Here is a 19616-nt window from a genome sequence, read left to right on the forward strand (position 1 = left end):
ACCCATGGGGACGGTGCGGCCACGGCGGCGTCCCCGCGCCCGAGGTGAGGTGGAAAAAGTGGGCAGCGGTGTGCTCACGCGAGCGCGCCGCACGTAAGCCCCTTCCTCTTCCTGGGGCCGCCGGCTCGGGAGCCCGCTCACTGCGTGGGAGAACGGCCGACGCGGGCGAGCTTCGGGGTGAGCGTGCGCGTGCACGCGCGCGGGGCGGTGCGGGGCGATGTGGGGTGGGCGCGCGCGCACGCTCACTTGGCTGCCGAGCTCTCCTCAGCGCCCTAAGTCGCCGTCAGACGTCGCTAGGGCCCGGGTGGGGTCTCGGGGTCTCGCGAGGACCGCTGGAATCCACAGCCGTGCCCCGCCCGGGGCCGGTCGTTCACGGCTCTCCAAGCTGGGCGGCCCCCAGTCTGCCCGCCCATCACACGGGAACAAACACCGGCCCTTGCTAGCGCGGGACTCGGCGCTGGGTCCAAGTTCCGCTTGCGGGCGGCGGCCGCCAGGTGGCGCGGAATGCAGCCTCTCCGGCCTCGGAAACTGGAGGCCTTTGCGGGTGGTGTAGGTGCCGCTCCCGAACCGTCTGTGCCACGCGGGCACCTCACTTGACTTCTCTGGTCATGAGGTCCTAGGCTGGAGCACGGAGATAAGGGAGATGAAGCACAGCTTATAGCCTGGGGTTATGAACTAGTGATAGTTTAGAAAGTGAAAAGAGAAGGGCGTGTTCTCAGAGTAGACTGCTTGCTCTTGCCCACTTGTGGGGCAGTACCTGTGGAGTAATCCATGGCTGGTAAGGCCAAGGCAGGTTGTGGAGCTTTCTGAAGCCAGTCAGAACTTTATTTTTTTGGGAGGGGGTGGAATATGGAAGGTCAGCCAGTAGGAGAGGGAAGGGGAAGTTGTCTCTGAAGATGCTCGAGATTCGGGGGCGGGAAGGGGTTGCAACGTTATGTCATCACTCTCTCCTCCTACCCCAGGCGTGGGGAGGGCAGGGCCAGAGCTGCAGTAGGGAGATGGAAGGAAGGGCAGGTAGGCAGGCCGGTAGTGGGGTAGGTGGGGGATCCGAGGAGGGTGTTCCGTTCTTGGAGCCCCTACTGTGCTTCCCCAGGCGCTAGGGGGAAGTTGAATGTCCAGTCAGAGATATCTGCAAGTCTTCGTGGAGTCCTGGGGATCTCAGGCCCTGTGCCTCAGCAGTAGGTGCTGCAGAAAGAGGCCCCTGCTCTGGGAGATGTGCGAGGGGCCACCGGGAATCCTCAGCCTGCAGTCTGTCCTAGGATTGTGAGGATGGAGGAGACCATGCAGGTTGTGTCTCCCATCTCAGAGAATTTTAAAATTAGCAGCGGACCACCAGAGAGAGCCAAGATAAAGGGTGCAGGTGTTGGGAGATCCACAGGGCATTGGAGCTAGCCCTGGACCAGGTTTTTAGTGTTCTGCTGACTGGCAGGGAGGTCTCTGCAGGGGCCCCACTGCTCTGGGCCTCAGTTTCCCAACTTGTCAAAAGATGGGTTGGACCTCAGTATACGTCAGAATCACAGGGCCACTTAGAGGGACTGATCCATCAGGTATTAAGTGGAGTCCTTAAGCAGGCATTTTTACCAAGTGGCCAGGGCAGATCCGTGAGGAGAGAACCACAGGAGGACAAATGCTGGATGAGGTGCCCCCCGCAGAGGGGCCAGACTGACTTCCTTGGGATCAACAGGCTGTGTAGGTCAGTAGGAGGTGCTGTGGGCAGTCAGCGGATATAAGAACTAACAGGGAGTCCTCTGGCCACCAAGCTAGATGGACAAAGACTTGAGCCTATTCTTTAAATCGGATAGAACTTCTGGGAACAATTCCTCTTTTTACCTTGAGCCTCTCCCCAAGCTTTGTCAACATGGGGACCTCACCTGTCTAGCCATGACACATGTCCCTCCCTAGTCCAACAAGTTTACCTCCCCAGTGTCCTCTGTGATCCCACTCTTGGGCATAACCACCACTACAGAGATGTGCTGATCCATTTCTTCCTTCACCGTGTCTGTTTATTCAGGAGTCAGTCAGGCTCCTACCACCAGTGATGCCAACTCTACTTCCCTTGCGCCTCTGTCTCCCACGTTTGCTAATACAGGAGACCCCTACTTCCATTATAGCCCTTGCCCCACCTCTGCCAACAAAAAGGATTTTCATGTCGTCTGTTTATCGGTTAGGATTTGGTTCAGGTATGTGAGACAGAAAACCACACTATAATGGCTTGAATGAAATGTAATGGAAATATACTTCTCTCTTAGACAAAAGGGACCCAGAAGCAGGCCATTCAGAGTTGGCGGGCTGTCCTTGATATCAGGGACCTGGTTCCTTTACAAAGAATTTTGTTACCTGTCTTCAGTATGTAGCTTTAACTGCATGGTATAATGTGGCTGCTGGAGCATCAGCCATCACATCTACATTCCCAGCCAGCAGGAAGGAGGAAGGTCTGAAGAAAAGGTCATTGCTCTTCCCCTTAAGGACATTTCTTGGGAATCACAGACACAGCACTTCGGTTTATATCCCACTGGCCAGAACTTAATCCTAAGGTCATAACTGGCTATACAGGAAATTCAGAGATATAGTTTTTGTTCTGGATGACTGTGTACTCATCTAAAGCGTGGCTGTCCTGCTACTAAGGAAGAAGAGGGAGCAGATACCAGGGATACTGAGGTTTGCCAAACCCCACAATGGCCTCCTTTGCCTCTGTCAGTGCAAGACTGAAACACACTTCTAAAATGTTTCAACTCAGGAATGATGTCCCCCACCCTGTATCCCCATCCTCACCCCCCCCCCATTTTTTTGGCCATACCCCAGGACTTACGGGATATAAGATCCCTAACCAGGGATTGCGGAGAAGGCAATGGCACCCCACTCCAGTACTCTTGCCTGGAAAATCCCATGGACAGAGGAGCCTGGTAGGCTGCAGTCCATGGGGTCGAGAAGAGTTGGATACGACTGAGCGACTTCACTTTCACTTTTCATTTTCATGCATTGGAGAAGGAAATGGCAACCCACTCCAGTGTTCTTGCCTGGAGAATCCGAGGGATGGGGGAGCCTGGTGGGCTGCTGTCCATTGGATCGCACAGAGTTGGGCACGACTGAAGCAACTTAGCAGCAGCAGCAGCAGCAGCAGCAGCAACCAGGGATTGAACGCTGAGCCCAGGGCAGTGAAAGCAGGAAGTCCTACCCACTGGACCTCCAGGGACTCCTGCCCATTCCACTTCTTTCATGAACATCCCCACCCTGCAATTTCTGTGACCTGGGACCTCTGCTAAACCCGGCTGCTTCTGCAGGGATACGTACTGGTTCTTGGGCATTGGGGGAGGGTCTGGCGGGGGCTGGGGTGCTGCTGCCACAGCCGCTGGTAGCAATGAGCTGAGGGACTCGGTGACGTGCTCCCTCTCCCGGAGGAGGCCAGTGAGCGCACTGGCGTGGGGATGAGGGCGGTTAAGGGGTTCCAGATGCTGAGCTCGCACTCGGGTCCTCCCACCATCCCCATGCTTGTGCTGGGAGCGAGGCTGTGCCGCGGGTTCAGGCCAAAGATGCTCTCTAGGACTGCCCCCACCTCAGGCTGGAGGGTGCCTGATGTGACCTCTGCCCTAACCCGTATTAAGCCGTGTGGTTGAGCCCCCGAGTTGGGCTCCTAAGCCATGCAAGAAAGAGACCCTCCTCCCCTCTCTCCACCCTGCCTTTCGACCCTATCTGAAGGTTGGCCTAAAATTCATTCTTGCTCCAAGTGACATCATTTCATGATTCCTTGTTGGATTCATTCATCCATCCTGTTTGTACCTTTCCCCTCTTTTGGCAGTTTTGAGCATTTCACACTTTTAGTCAGTCTCTGGATAGTCTAATTTTATTTTCACATTTCTGTTAACTATTTAACTTGTTTAGTTGCCAAGTTGTGTCTGACTCTTTGCCACCCTATGGACAGTGGGCCTCCAGGCTCCTCTCTCCATGGACTTTCCCAGGCAAGAATACTGGAGTGGGTTGCCATTTCCTCCTCCAGGGGATCTGCCTGACCCAGAGATCAAACCTGCATCTCCTGCGTTGGCAGGCGGATTCTTTACTGCTGAGCCACCAGGGAAGCCTGATATTTAACTAGTTTACAGTATGTCCCATGCAGTTCATCAAACATCCTTTATTCACCTTCCCTTCCTAGCCGAGGGCAGGGTGGAGTGAGGGTTTCATATCTTGCGCCCCAGATTGATTAATTATAAACATCAGTACGCTTCTCGGGTACTGATTTCTATCCAGAAACATACAGGTTCCGAAAGAAGTGAAATGTGTAATTTAATTCACAGTAAATGCATTTAGCCCCAGGTTATCATTTATCTGCTCTGTGTCAGAGTCCTGAAGGAACTCAGGATCTAGGGGTGTGACTCAGCACTCATCTGATGGATCCTGGAGCACTGACCTGTTGCCTTCTCAGGTCCTGGTTTCAAACAGGCTCCAGCCAACCCTGATGATGGCTTTGGTTTAAATGTTAGCAATGCATCTTAGCTGACTCCTTGGGAACAGCTGGCGAGGTTGAATGAGGTACCATCTATGTCTGACACCCAGGGAGCTCCTGTAAGTGTTCCCAGCCGCTCCTGGCTGCCTGCAGGTATTAGCCAGCCAGTGAGAGTCAGCCCAAAGCAGAGGTTTCTTGAATGAACCTGGCTATGGCCCACCGACACTGAGCATTGGACCCAGGAGTGGTGCAGAGGACAGCAGGGCCTGCTGGGGCTGACTGCAGAGTTAGCCGCATGGCCAGTGGTCCTTCGGACAGCTGGAGTCCCAAGTTGAACGTCCACAACATCGGGGACACCAGAGTGGGGTTGGTGAATAGCCCAAACTCAGCATTACTTCCACATCAGCATTTACTGGGGGCTTGTTTGCTAGCCACTGGCCTGACCGCTTGGCAAAACACCATCGTATTTAATTCTTGCTCACAACATCCCAAAGGGATACATCCTGTAATCCTTACAAGGTAACAGACAGGAAACTGAAATTGACAAGACAGAGAGGTTTGCTGATAGAAGAAGCATTTGCTTCCTTTCATCAGCTGGTAAGGGGAGGCCCTGGGTTTTGGGTGGGAACTCTGGCCTGTGATGGAGTTGGCATGCTTTGGAGCCAGCCTCCTCTTCTGTGACTTACCATATGACCCATCAATCCCTCTCCTGGGTGTTGGCATTAGAAAAGTGAAATTTTCTGTTCTCATAGAAATGCCACGCATTGGAAACGACCCAAATGTTCATCCAGGGGTGAATGACTAAATAAACTGTGGTATAGCTACACCACAGAATAAGTCCTTGATAAAATGAAAGAACTATTGTGCCCAGTCAGTCATGTCTGACTCTTTGCGACCCCAGGGACTGTAGCCTGCCGGGCTCCTCTGTCTATGGGATCTCCCAGGCAAGAATACCCGAGTGAGTTGCCATTTCCTACTCCAGGGGATCTTCCCAACCCAGGGATCGAGCCCGTGTCTCTTGCATCTCCTGCACTGGCAGGCGGATTCTTTACCACTAGTGCCACCTGGAAAGCCCGAATTGATACACCAATAACTTGGATGACTCCGAAAGGCATTATGCTGAATGAAAGAAGCCAAACTCAAACGCTTCATTTATATGACTTCTCACAAAGACAAAGCTGCAGGAATAGCAGGCAGATTAGTAGTTTTCAGAAGCTCCGGGTGGGAAGAGGTTGTGACACAAGGAGTGCTGGAGGGAGGTCTTTGTTTGAGTTTTTTCGCCATGTGCCATGTGGCATCCTAGTCCCCCATCAGGGATTGAACCTGCAACTCCTCTCACCATAATTTTAATGTAAGAGTTGTAACCAGGATACTCTTTGGTTCTTAGATTCTTCCTCTTTTCCTCTGTATTGCAACTGTGTCTGTAAATCCACACACTGGATCTTAGCTGTTTTCAAAACATTGTGCTCTAACTGCTGGCGCACAGATTGTCAAAACTCTTAGCCTTGGATACCCTGGCAGATATTCCAAAGGGAAAAAAAATTATAGAAAGGAAATAAGGAATAAAAGGATTATAATAAACGAGAATAATATTATGACCTTCACTTTCTCATTTGCATTTGCCTATGGATGGAGGAGCCTGGTAGGCTGCAGTCCATGGGGTCCTGAAGAGTCAGACATGACTGAGCGACTTCACTTTCACTTTTCACTTTCATGCATTGGAGAAGGAAATGGCAACCCACTCCAGTGTTCTTGCCTGGAGAATCCCGGGGATGGGGGAGCCTGGTGGGCTGCCGTCTCTGGGGTCGCACAGAGTTGGACACGACTGAAGCGACTTAGCAGCAGCAGCAGCAGCAGGAAACTTTTGGGCATCAAAAGTTTCTGAATTGAGAAAAGAATTTCAAAAGAGTGAGCACATGTATTTACGTAACTGAATCACTTTGCTGTACACTTGAAACTAACACAACATTGCAAATCAACTGTACTCCAATAAAATTAAAATATTCAGAAAAGTTTCTGAATCACTTTGAGATGTATCTTTTATAAATAGCAGAGTTGGGTTTTTCTTTGTGTGCCAGTGTTAAAGTCTTTGAAATATAGGTGAACTCAATTCATTTTCTTTTATTATTTGACAGCTTTTTTGTCTTACATTTTCTCCCCTATTTTTTATAACTTAAAAACACTTTTATTGTTTGGACTCTGCTTTATTTTGTGTATGTTTATTCTGATAATTTGGAATATTAAGTTATTTAACAATGGTTAGTGTTATAGAGTATGTAACTTATAGCTGTAATTCTGTTTCTTTAGGAATTAATTCCCTACTGTGAGCAATAATCTTGATACTTTTCTTCTGCCTTCCCGCCCTTCCTTTGTTTCTATTTATTATCTTTTTATCTTATAATTTTTTAGCTTTTTTAGTATAATGGTTTTACAGTGTTATGTTAGATTCTGGTGTGCAGCAAAGTGATTCACACACACACACATATATATATACACACATACATGTATTTTCATATTCTTTTTCATTATAGGCTATTACAAGATACTGAATATAGTTCCCTGTGCCTTACAGTAGGACCTTATTGTTTATCTTCTTACCTGTTTTAACATTTTCCTTTGAACTGTTAAGTAGTTTTATAAGTTTCAGTTCAGTTCAGTTCAGTTGCTCAGTCGTGTCCGACTCTTTGCAACCCCATGAATTGCAGCACGCCAGGCCTCCCTGTCCATCACCAACTCCCGGAGTTCACCCAGACTCACATCCATCGAGTCAGTGATGCCATCCAGCCATCTCATCCTCTGTCGTCCCCTTCTCCTCCTGCCCCCAATCCCTCCCAGCATCAGTCTTTTCCAATGAGTCAACTCTTCGAATGAGGTGGCCAAAGTACTGGAGTTCCAGCTTTAGCATCATTTCTTCCAAAGAAATCCCAGGGCTGATCTCCTTCAGAATGGACTGGTTGGATCTCCTTGCAGTCCAAGGGACTCTCAAGAGTCTTCTCCAACACCACAGTTCAAAGGCATCAATTCTTCGGCGCTCAGCCTTCTTCACAGTCCAACTCTCACATCCATACATGACCACAGGAAAAACCATAGCCTTTATTAGACAAACCTTTGTTGGCAAAGTAATGTCTCTGCTTTTGAATATGCTATCTAGGTTAGTCATAACTTTCCTTCCAAGGAGTAAGCGTCTTTTAATTTCATGGCTGCAGTCACCATCTGTAGTGATTTTGGAGCCCCCCAAAATAAAGTCTGACACTGTTTCCACTGTTTCCCCATCTATTTCCCATGAAGTGATGGGACCAGATGCCATGATCTTCGTTTTCTGAATGTTGAGCTTTAAGCCAACTTTTTTACTCTCCACTTTCACTTTCATCAAGAGGCTTTTGAGTTCCTCTTCACTTTCTGCCATAAGGGTGGTGTCATCTGCATATCTGAGGTTATTGATATTTCTCCCGGCAATCTTGATTCCAGCTTGTGTTTCTTCCAGTCCAGCGTTTCTCATGATGTACTCTGCATATAAGTTAAATAAGCAGAGTGACAATATACAGCCTTGACGTACTCCTTTTCCTATTTGGAACCAGTCTCTTGTTCCATGTCCAGTTCTAACTGTTGCTTCCTGACCTGCATACAAATTTCTCAAGAGGCAGATCAGGTGGTCTGGTATTCCCATCTCTTTCAGAATTTTCCACAGTTTATTGTGATCCACACAGTCAAAGGCTTTGGCATAGTCAATAAAGCAGAAATAGATGTTTTTCCGGAACTCTTTTGCTTTTTCCATGATCCAGCAGATATTGGCAATTTGATCTCTGGTTCCTCTGCCTTTTCTAAAACAGTTAGTACTTGTTAATTAGTTTTAAATGACATGTATCCAGGAAATGTTCGTGCTGAAAGAATACACATCCACTGAGCTTTGGATATAGGTGCCAAATTTCAGCTAAAGGTCAGGGAAAGTTAGCAGGTATGGTTGGTGTGACCATGGGATATGAGAGGTGATGGTTTTCCTGACCCGGTGGAGGCAGTAAAAAAGTACAGCACCAGACACTCTAGCCTCCGACAAGCCTGCAGGAGGTTCAGAGTCCTCACTCCCTTAGAGACTGGATTATTCTATCTGGCAGGGAGGCTTGCTCAATGACAGGGACCTTCCTGGGCATGTGGGACCCTGGAAATCTATAGAGGAGGTGCAACAAATTCATAGGAAGTTAGGAATGAGGCAGGCAGTCTATGTGCCCCCGCCCTTTTAAAATTTATTTTTTATTTGTCTGTACCGGGTCTTAGTTGCAGCATGCATGATCTTCAGTTGCAGCACATGGGGGTCTAGTTCCCTGACCAGGGAGTGAGCCCAGGGCCCCTGCATTGGGAGTATGGAGTCTTAACCACTGGACCACCTGGGACATCCATTATTTATTTGGCTGCACTGGGTCTTAGTTGCACATTGCCCCTGTCTTCAAAGGCCCTGATTTGGCCACCTTCACTGCAGGAATGAGAGCTAAGATGCTCCCATCCGCCCTCACTACCTGGTGTGGGAAGGGTTAGCCATGCTGAGCTCAGTTGTGACTCACGATATTTATGACGTTGGGCCACCCATTGCTGATCTGGGGGAAACTGACAAATCCCAGGAATGGGTGCAGGCTGGGGGAAAGACCAGAGATGGCGAAGCGGCTCAGAAAGCCAAAGGGGCTATCCTAATGGGCTCTAAAGGGTCGGGGGAAATGACCTGGAAGCACATGTGGTTTGACTTCGTGGCTGTGGGGACCCCATCTGAACAGCTGGACCAACAACACATTGTTGAGTGGGTCAACCTGTGGAAAGTCTTAAAACTCGAACAACAGGAACTTCCCTGAAGGTCCAGTGGATAAGACTCCATGTTCCCAGTGCAGAGGGTCTGGGTTCGATCACTGGTCAGGAAACTAGATCCCACATGCCACGACTAAAGATCTGTGTGCCCCAACTGAGACCTGGTGCAGCCAAATAAACAACAAAACCCGAACAACAGATCAGACCTGCCCTCTCCGCCCCCACCATCCCTGAGGCCCCGCCTACTCCAGCAGAGCCTTCAGGGGTACAGTCTTGTTCTTTTCTCCTAATGCAAAGAACATGGTAGCTCAGCTGGTAAAGAATCCACCTGCAGTGCAGGAGACCTGGGTTCGATCCCAGGGTTGGGAAGATCACCTGGAGGAGGGCGTAGCAACCCACTCCAGTATTCTTGCCTGGAGAATCACCATGGACAGAGGAGCCTGGCAGGCTGCAGCCCATGGGGTCTCAAATAGACACAACCGAGCAACACAACACACAATACAAAGAACATATCCTTTGGCATCCTTCAAGGTCAGACTCTGCCACCTCTATCAGTGAATTCTGCCTCTGGGTTTATCAAACCAGAGCTGAAGGAAAATAGCAACTGGGAGCTGGTAGGCTTGTCCCTCCTTGTGTTGCCAGGTAAAGAAAGGTACATATGGAACTGGGGATCAGAGCAGAGAACCACTTTTGAGCAGGCAAAATACTAGTGAAATAGCTCAGGGTATCTCTCTAGCAGGGCTGCCGTTTGCATTAGATGGGTCTGCGACTCCGGAAGGTATGGCTCAGACATTGTGGCACAGACAGCAGGAGGGGAGGAGTCCCTTAGGATTTTGGTCCCAGCTCTGGAAGGGGACAGAAACCCCATCCACTCCCGCAGAGTCACAGCTCCTAGCAGTGCACACGTGCTTCTTCAGGTGGAGCTCTCAGAAGGGAGTAAACCAGCCACCAACAGGCTGACCTCAGAGTGGTCTGGCTGGTGATGGCTCATGAACCCTGGTTGTTAGCTCTTTGAGCTGGTCTGTTCTAAAGAGACTAACCCTATGGCTTGGACAATGGGAAGCCAAGAGGTGGATGATTCATGAGTGGGTACTTGTTGGGGTCAGGGTGTGTGGTGGGAAAGTGAAATGGAGCAGGACTCTGTGGTCCTTGCCATGTCTTCTGCCTGCCTTTTGCCTGTGGAAAACTTTAGTCAAAAAATAAGTTTAATCAGAGAAGTGAAAAATGATGAAACAAAGGAAAACAGTCAAAGGAGACTCAGTTCAGTTCAGTTCAGTTCAATCGCTCAGTCGTGTCTGACTCTTTGAGACCCCATGAAGCACAGCACACCAGGCCTCCCTGTCCATCACCAACTCCTGGAGTCCACCCAAACTCATGCCCATTGAGTCAGTGATGCCATCCAACCATCTCATTCTCTGTTGTCCCCTTCTCCTCCTGCCGTCAATCCCTCCCAGCATCGGGGTCTTTTCAAATGAGTCAGCTCTTCGCATCAGGTGGTCAAAGTATTGGAGTTTCAGCTTCAACATCAGTCCTTCCAATGAATTTCCAGGACTGACCTCCTTTAGGATGGACTGGTTGGATCTCCTTGCAGTCCAAGGGACTCTCAAGAGTCTTCTCCAACACCACAGTTCAAAAGCATCAATTCTTCGGCACTCAGCTTTCTTCACAGACCAACTCTCACATCCATACATGACCACATAGCCTTGACTAGACGGACCTTTGTTGACAAAGCAATGTCTCTGCTTTTCAATATGCTGTCTAGATTGGTCATAACTTTCCTTCCAAGGAGTAAGTGTCTTTTAATTTCACGGCTGCAATCCCCATGTGATCCCCAGTGATGTTGGAGCCCAGAAAAATAAAGTCAGCCACTGTTTCCACTGTTTCCCCATCTATTTGCCATGAAGTGATGGGACTGGATGCCATGATCTAAGTTTTCTGAATGTTGAGCTTTAAGCCAAATTTTTCACTCTCCTCTTTCACTTTCATCAAGTGGCTCTTTAGTTCTTCACTTTCTGGCATAAGAGTGGTGTCATCTGCATATCTGAGGTTATTGATATTTCTCCTGGCAGTCTTGATTCCAGCTTGTGCTTCCTTCAGTCCAGCATTTCTCATGATGTACTCTGCATATAAGTTAAATAGGCAGGGTGACAATATACAGCCTTGACGTACTCCTTTTCCTATTTGGAACCAGTCTGTTGTTCCATGTCCAATTCCAGCTGTTACTTCCTGACCTTCATACAGGTTTCTCAAGAGGCAGGTCAGGTGGTCTGGTATTGCCATCTCTTTCAGAATTGTCCACAGTTTATGGTGACTAAATAATAATAATGTAGTCACTAAGCATAGTCAAGGACCCTTAGTTCTTTCTCAAGGGCTATAGATAATATTTGGAGCCATATCCTGTGAGCTGTCTTAGATACCAAAATATGAGGTGGAAAAGTTAACTACATGATGACCAGACTGTACCCAGGCCTTGAGCTGTCACAGTTCTGAGAATTGACTGCAAAGAAATTCGAACGGGTTTATCCTGGAACTAAAGATTAACTGTACCTAAAAAACCAAGGTGATTCTAGTCAGACCACAGATGACTGATTTGAAAGTGACTGTTAGAGAAGACTGTGCTGTTTCTGCATGGACCCCTCCCGCCACTCGCGGCCCCCCCCCCCCTCCCGCCACCATCTATAAAAGCTCTCACCCCCTGCTTGTCGGAGGTGGGGAGAGTTGGCCTTTGGGCAGATGTCCATTACCCTCCCCCCACTAGTTGCCGGCATCTGAAATAAAGCAAACTTTCCTTTCCATCAACCTGGCCTGTTTACTGGCTTTTGAATACCGAGCAGCTGACCCCCCATGCATACCTTTCAGTAACAAAAGGACATTTGGGTTTGCCTGCGAGGGTCTGAGGCCATCTTTTTTCCCCCACATCCCACCTCATAAGGCACTAGTTAATCAATTCCTCACCAATTGGAACCCTAGTGGATGGCTCCAAACTCTTGGTTGCCTTGGGTGTTGTTTAGAACTCACAAGACATGCTGTTACTACACTAACCAAGTCACTCTATCTCAAGAGTAACCCAACACCTTTGACAATATACAGTCCCACCTGGGCACTGCAGTGGTCACTCTTTCAGTCTCTCCTTGCCCTGCATGTATGGCGTTCAGTTTTCAAACCAAAAAGGAAACCAGTCCATTTCATCTGGGGAGAAGGAAATGGCAACCCACTCCAGTATTCTTGCCTGGAGAATCCTGTGGACAGAGGAGCCTGGAGGGCTGCTGTCCATAGGGTAGCACAGAGTCGGAGATGATTGAAGTGACTTAGCATGCATGCATGCATTGGGGAAGGAAATGGCAACCCACTCCAGTGTTCTTGCCTGGAGACTCCCAGGGACAGAGGAGCCTGGTGGGCTGTCGTCTATGGGGTTGCACAGAGTCGGACATGACTGAAGCGACTTAGCAGCAGCAGCAGCTATTTCATCTGTTTCATCTGTTATCAAATTTGTGGGCATAGAGTTATTCTTAGTATTCCTTTATTATCTTTTTAATGTCCAGGGGATCTGTAGTGATGTCCCTTCTTTCATTTCTGATATTAGTAATTTGTGCCCTTTCTCTTTTTCTCTTAAAATTATTTTTATTTATTTATTTGGCTGTGCTGGGTCTTAGTTGTGGTGTGTGGGATATAGTTTCTCGACCAGGGATTGAACCTGGGCCCCCTGTATTGGGGGGAAGTCCCTCTCTTTTTCTTAGTTATCCTGGCTAGAGGCTTATTGACTTTATTGATCTTTTCAAAGAACTAGCTTTTGCTTAGTTAATTTTTTTCTCTTGATTTCCTGTGTTCAGTTACATTGATTTCTGCTCTAATTCTTCTTGTTTCTTTTCTTCAGCTCGCTTTGGATTTAACTTGCTCTTCTTTTTTCTGAATTCTTAAGGTGGAAACTTAGATGATTAAGTTTAGATCTTCTTTTCTAATACATGCATTCAATGCTATACATTTCCTTCTAAAGCACTGCTTTCACTGCATCCCACAGATTTTGATAAATTATATTTCCATTTTCATTTAGTTCAAAATATTTTTAAATTTCTCTTGAGGTTTCTTCTTTGGCTCGTGTTATTTAGAAGTGGGTTGCTTAATCTCTACGTAGTATGATGTTTTTTTAGTTATCTTTCTATTAGTGATTTCCAGTTTAATTCCACTGTGGTCTGAGAGCAGACATTGTATGATTTCTATCTGAAATACATTCAGGTGTGTTTTATGGCTGAGAGCGTGGTCTATCTTGGTGAATGAATGTTCCATGTAAACTGGAGGAATAGTAGTTTGCTTTTAACAGTCCAATCAACAATGTTTTATTTTAAACCCATTAAATGAAATTTCCTGTAGTATAAAGTGTAAGAACGGTTCTGGACCTGGTAATATTTTTTAAAATATGGCGTTCATTCACGTCATAAAAGTGGAATGAATTGTAAAAGCACTACCCAGAAATGAAAAGTGTGACCCCAAAGCTACCTATAACAGTTACTGAGTAATTCACCTTGTGTACCACAAGCCAAGTTTTCTAGATGTGTTGAGTATGTAATTTATCTTAAATTTTACTTTTGAATAAAATGCACACTTTAACCAATTCACCAAGGCTAGATGTTATAGCTACTTCAGATTGCAGTTAGAGAATAGAACTATTAAAAACTTCTAAGATAGTTTTTTTTTTTTTCTTAAGGTTTTCCTGGTGGCTCAGTGGTAAAGAGTCTGCCTGCCGGTGCAGGAGATGAGGGTTGATTGCTGGGTGGGGGAGATTCTCTAGAGAAAGAAATGGCAACCCACTCCAGTATTCTTGCCTGGGAGACCCCATGGACAGAAGAGCCTGGTGGGCTATAGCCCATGGGGTCTCAAAAGAGTCAGACATGACTTAGTGACTAAACAACAAAAAGGATAGTTTTTAAGATCACCGACATGGAAAAAACAGTTTTAACTTCTGAAACAGTCCTAAGACTTGGAAGCAAAGGGGTTTCTTAGTGTGGTTTGAGTTGGAAGTTGGTCTAGATATCAGAATTGAAAAAAAAAAACCCCCAAACTCAGCAAGAACTGAGGTTCATCAAAGCCAGAAGACGACTTGTGGATTAATTTTTTAAACAAACAAACAAAAAACCAAATCTTAAGAGCAAATTCCATGGAGTGCATAGTCCATGGGGTCACAAAGAGTTGGACATGACTGAATGGCTTTCACTATTAAGAGCAAATTTGTATTTATAAATGTGTAGTTTTACAAAAGCAACTTTTCCAACCAGAAAACAAAGGCAAACAAACAAACAAAAAACTCCAAGAGCTTCGAAGCAACAAGACTGTAACTAATAGGAAGTAAAAGCTGAGTGACAGATTATGGTCTGGGATGCTCAACACACACAGATCTTTCAGTTTCATCAGTTTTGGTCCAAAGCTTCAATTACATTTTAGTTGAGTGTTTACTGTTCAGTATTCTGTTGGCATTATAGTGAAAGTCGCTCAGTTGTGTCTGACTCTTTGCAAACCCATGGAATATACCCTCCATGGAATTATCCAGGCCAGAATGGAGTGGGTAGCCATTCCCTTCTCCAGGGGATCTTCCCAACCCAGGGATCAAACCGTGGTCTCCTGCATTGCAGGCGGATTCTTTACCAGCTGAGCTACCAAGGAAGCCCTTTGGCATTATAAGTAGTAGGGCAATACTATGCTATGCTAAGTCGCTTCAGTCATGTCTGACGCTGTGCGACCCCATAGATGGCAGCCCATCAGGCTCCCCCGTCCCTGGGATTCTCTGGCAAGAACAGTGGAGTGGGTTGCCATTTCCTTCTCCAATGCAGGAAAGTAAAAAGTGAAAGTGAAGTCGCTCTGTCGCGCCGGACTCTTAGCGACCCCATGAACTGCAGCCCACCAGGCTCCCCCGTCCCTGGGATTCTCCAGGCAAGAGTACTGGAGTGGGGTGCCATTTCCTTCTCCAGTAGGCAATAGTTCCCTCCGTATTTATAGTGGTTCCTGGGCTGACTGTATCGGGTAGGCTAGTGCTAACAGAGCTTTCTAATACAGCAGACTTTAGGAAGGTGACTAAGAGAAGAAATAAATGCTAGGGAAAGGTGAGATTAAATTTCCTTGAGTTGAAATAGTTTTGGTGAACCTTCAGAAGTCTTCAGGCTGACTTGGTCTTCCTTATACACAGCCCCCAGAAGTCAGTTGCCATGTGAGAAATACTTGCACAAGCTTCCTGTGAGTTTTTTTTTTTAAACTCATAAATCTATAAATGGTGGCATTCATTTCTCTAACTTAATGTGAGCATTCCTCCTAAGAGAATAAATCTCAAACTGAAATTAATTAGGGTATTAGTCCTCATTAGAATGAAAATGATGGCAATAATATTAAGTCATATTGTAAACGGAAACTGGCAAACTCTTGTTCTCTTACTCCCTCCCCGTCCTCCCATCCCCTGCTTGCTTTTTCTCAGGCTAGAGTGTTTGTGTTAAATCATAAAGCTTATATAATGGATTTATAGGAACTACATTAAAGCGGTGGTGATAAAATAAAACTGCCAACACGAAAGTTAAGAACAGAACTGGCTGCCACTTGAAATGCCACTTTATGATCTTGGGTACATGAATAGGGTGAGCTAGGTACTCCTTTCTTAGGAATCACTGTGCATACATAAAACAAGGAAGAAGAGAGAAGCAGGGGTGAGGAGAGAAGGGGGATATTGATTAATGGGAAAAATTTCACAAGGAACAAACTTCACATGGAAGCAAGTTTCAAAAAATATACTGAAAAGCATTTTACCCACGACGTTCCTATATCATAAACATACTACAGATACACAGAAAGCCAAGAGGTACAAGAAAATGTGCTCGGCATCATTGATTACCAGGGATATGCAAATCAAAATCACAGTGAGATATCACTTTAACACCCGTTAGAATGGCTATTATCAAAAGACAAGCGATAACAAGTGTTGGAGAGGATGTGGAAAAGAGGGAGCCTCTGTGCACTGTTGGTGGGAATGTAAATTAGTACAATCACTATGGAAAAAAGTATGGAGGATCCTTGAAAACATCAAAAGTAGATTTACCATATGATCTAGCATTTCCACTTCTGAGTATTCATTCAAGGAAAATAACCCACTAACTTGAAAAGATTCCTGCACCTTCATATTCACTGCAGTATTATTTACAATAGCCAAGACAGAGAAATGTCCATTCATGGATGAATGGACAAGGAAATGTGTATACACATATTATTCGAATATCACAATCTGATATTATTTAGCCATAAAAGAAGGAAATCCTGACACGTGCAGCAACGTGGATGGACCTTGAGGGCGTTATGCGAAGTGAAATAACTCAGGCACAAAATGACAAGTACTGCATGGTCTCACTTAGACGTGGAATCTAAACCCAAAACAAAACTCACTGATACAGAGAACAGATTGGTGGAGTCTTCTGTAGTTCCATATAAATTTTAGAACATTTGGTTCTATTCCTGTGAAAAATATCATTGGGGTTTTGGTAGGGATTACACTGAATCTGTAGATTGCTTTAGGTAGTATGAACATTTTAACAATGTGAAATCTTCTAACCCATGAGCACAGAATACCTTTAACAAATGAATATGCATATGGCGCACTGGGGTCAACTGAAGGGGACTTGGCGATGGCTCTATGGGGCATGAGCACAGGATATCTTTCCGTTTCTCTGTGTCTTCAATTTCTTTCAGCAATGTTTTACAGTTTTCATTGCGCAGGCCTTTCACTTAGTTAAATTTATTCCTAAGTATTTTACCCTTTTTGCTGTGATTATAAATGGGATTGTTTCCTTAAATTTTCAGTTAGTTTGTTGTTAGAATATAGAAATGCAACATATTTTTGTATATTGGTTTCATTCCCTGCACTTTATTGTATTTATTTATTTTTTCAAGTAGTTTTTTTGGGTGGAGTCTTTAGGGTTTTCTATACATAAAATCTGGAGAAGGCAATGGCACCCCACTCCAGTACTCTTGCCTGGAAAATGCCATGGATGGAGGAGCCTGGAAGGCTGCAGTCCATGGGGTCGCTGAGGGTCAGACATGACTGATCGACTTCACTTTCACTTTTCACTTTCATGCATTGGAGAAGGAAATGGCAACCCACTCCAGTGTTCTTGCCTGGAGAATCCCAGGGACGGGGGAGCCTGGTGGGCTGCCGTCTATGGGGTCGCACAGAGTCGGACATGGCTGAAGCGACTTAGCAGCATACATAAAATCATGTCACTTGCAACTAGGGAAAGTTTTACTTCTTCTCTTCCAGTATGGAGCCTTTTCTTTTTCTTGCCTAGGATTTCCAATACTATGTTGAATAAGAGGAGCAAGAGTGGGCACCCTTGTTCTGTTCCTGATCTTAAAGAGGTAGCTTTCAGTTTTTCACCACTGAGTATGATGTTTGCTGTGGACTTGTCATAGAAGGCCTTTATTATGTTGAGGTATGTTACTCTCAGACCGATTTTATTGAGAGGTTTAAAAAAAACCTTAAGTTGTTGAATTTTGTCAAGTGCTTTTTCTGCATCTAATGAGATGGTCATATGATTTTTATCTTTAACTTTGTTAATGTGGTGTATCATGTTGATTGTTTTGCAGATATGGATTCATTCTTGCATCCCTGGAATAAATCCCACTTGATCATGGTATGTAATCCTTTTAATGCAATATTGAATTTGGTTTGCTAATGTTTTGTTTCTTGTTGAACAATAAATATTTGAATCTAATAGTGTGGCAACTCTGGAAATCAGACTCTCCTCCTTCCCTAGGGTCTGTTGTTTTCTTCTATTGTTTTCGTTTATTTTTTTTATTATTGTGCTCTGTCTCTGTGCCAAGGATCGCAGCATAATATACAAATTAAAATCTTGTCAGGTCTTTTCTAAAACTTCCCCTGGGCATGCATGGCCACTTACAAATCTTCCCCATATATGCAGTTGTTTTTTAATGTCTTAGTCTTTAATATCTGACTAATATCTGACTCTCAAAAGGAGAAAAGACAAAAAAATGAAGGGGGGAGGGCTATTGGCACTTTAAATCACCCAGAAATCATTTCAGGTGGAGAGGGAGGGGCTTGTAAGAATGCAGAAGTGGAACAACTTTGGCCATCTACCTCTTTTCCTGCACCTATGTGATCAGTAGCAATCAGTGGATCAGAGCACAGATCCTTGACATTTGGAGTACATGGTCCTTTTTGCCTACCCCAGCTCCACAAGCTGTGTGTGAGCAACTCCAGGAACACAGGCATAGCTGCCTACCATGTGGCTGGAGGTGTTGAATGGGTAGCTGCTACTGTGCTAAGAACTAAAATTGACCAAAATTTGCAATTTACCATCCAGGTCTTCCCCTGCAACTTTCAAGCCTTCAATAGACTCTAAAATTCCAAAATAGTTAGATCAGATTCTGCTAATGCAGTTGTTGTTTAGCTGGGAAGATGAAGCCCTGATGTATCCTAGCCCACAGCCTTCCCAGAAAGTTCCTCTAAAGTACTTTTTAATTACCTTTAAAAACATATTCTCCAAGTTGTCAAAGATAAACAAAGCCAGACATTAAAGTGGTAACTGCTAAGTCGCTTCAGTCGTGTCCGACTCTGTGCGACCCCATAGACGGCAGCCCACCAGGCTCCCCCGTCCCTGGGATTCTCCAGGCAAGAACACTGGAGTGGGTTGCCATTTCCTTCTCCAATGCATGAAAGTGAAAAGTGAAAGTGAAGTCGCTTAGTCATGTCCGACTCTTAGCGACCCCACGGACTGCAGCCTACCAGGCTCCTCTGTCCATGGGATTTTCCAGGCAAGAGTACTGGAGTGGGGTGCCATTGCCTTCTCCGTAAAGTGGTAAGGACAGATCTTAATCAGTAATATACTATTTCAATAGGAAAAAGAGTCTAGCATAACTTAGATTTGCACAGAAGTGATACTTTAAAGAGTTTCCCAGGTGGCACTAGTGGTAAAGAACCCACCTGCCAATGCAGGAGACATATGAGACATGGGTTCGAGCCCTGGGTCAGGAAGATCCCCTGGAGAAGGGCATAGCAACTCATTCCAGTATTCTTGCCTAAAAAAACTCATGCACAGAGGAGCTTGGTGGGCTACAGTCCATAGGGTCACAAAGAGTTGGATGTGACTGAAGTGACTTAGCACATGTGTGTGATATTTTAAAGGGAGAGTGAAGGTGTAGGCAAGAGAGAAAGCAAGGGCTCAGCAGTGTTGGGAAAGTGAAAAATTCCCCAAAGGGGTGAGTAGTCCATGTGAAACTCATCTTGATTTGCTACCTGGCTTCCCAGGTGGCTCAGTGGTAAAGACTCCACCTGCCAAAGCAGGAGACACAGGATAATGGGGTTCAATCTCTGGGTCGAGAAGATCCCCTGAAGTAGGAAATG

The sequence above is a fragment of the Bubalus bubalis genome, chromosome 24 (assembly GCF_019923935.1).
Source record: "Bubalus bubalis isolate 160015118507 breed Murrah chromosome 24, NDDB_SH_1, whole genome shotgun sequence".
NCBI lineage: Eukaryota > Metazoa > Chordata > Mammalia > Artiodactyla > Bovidae > Bubalus > Bubalus bubalis.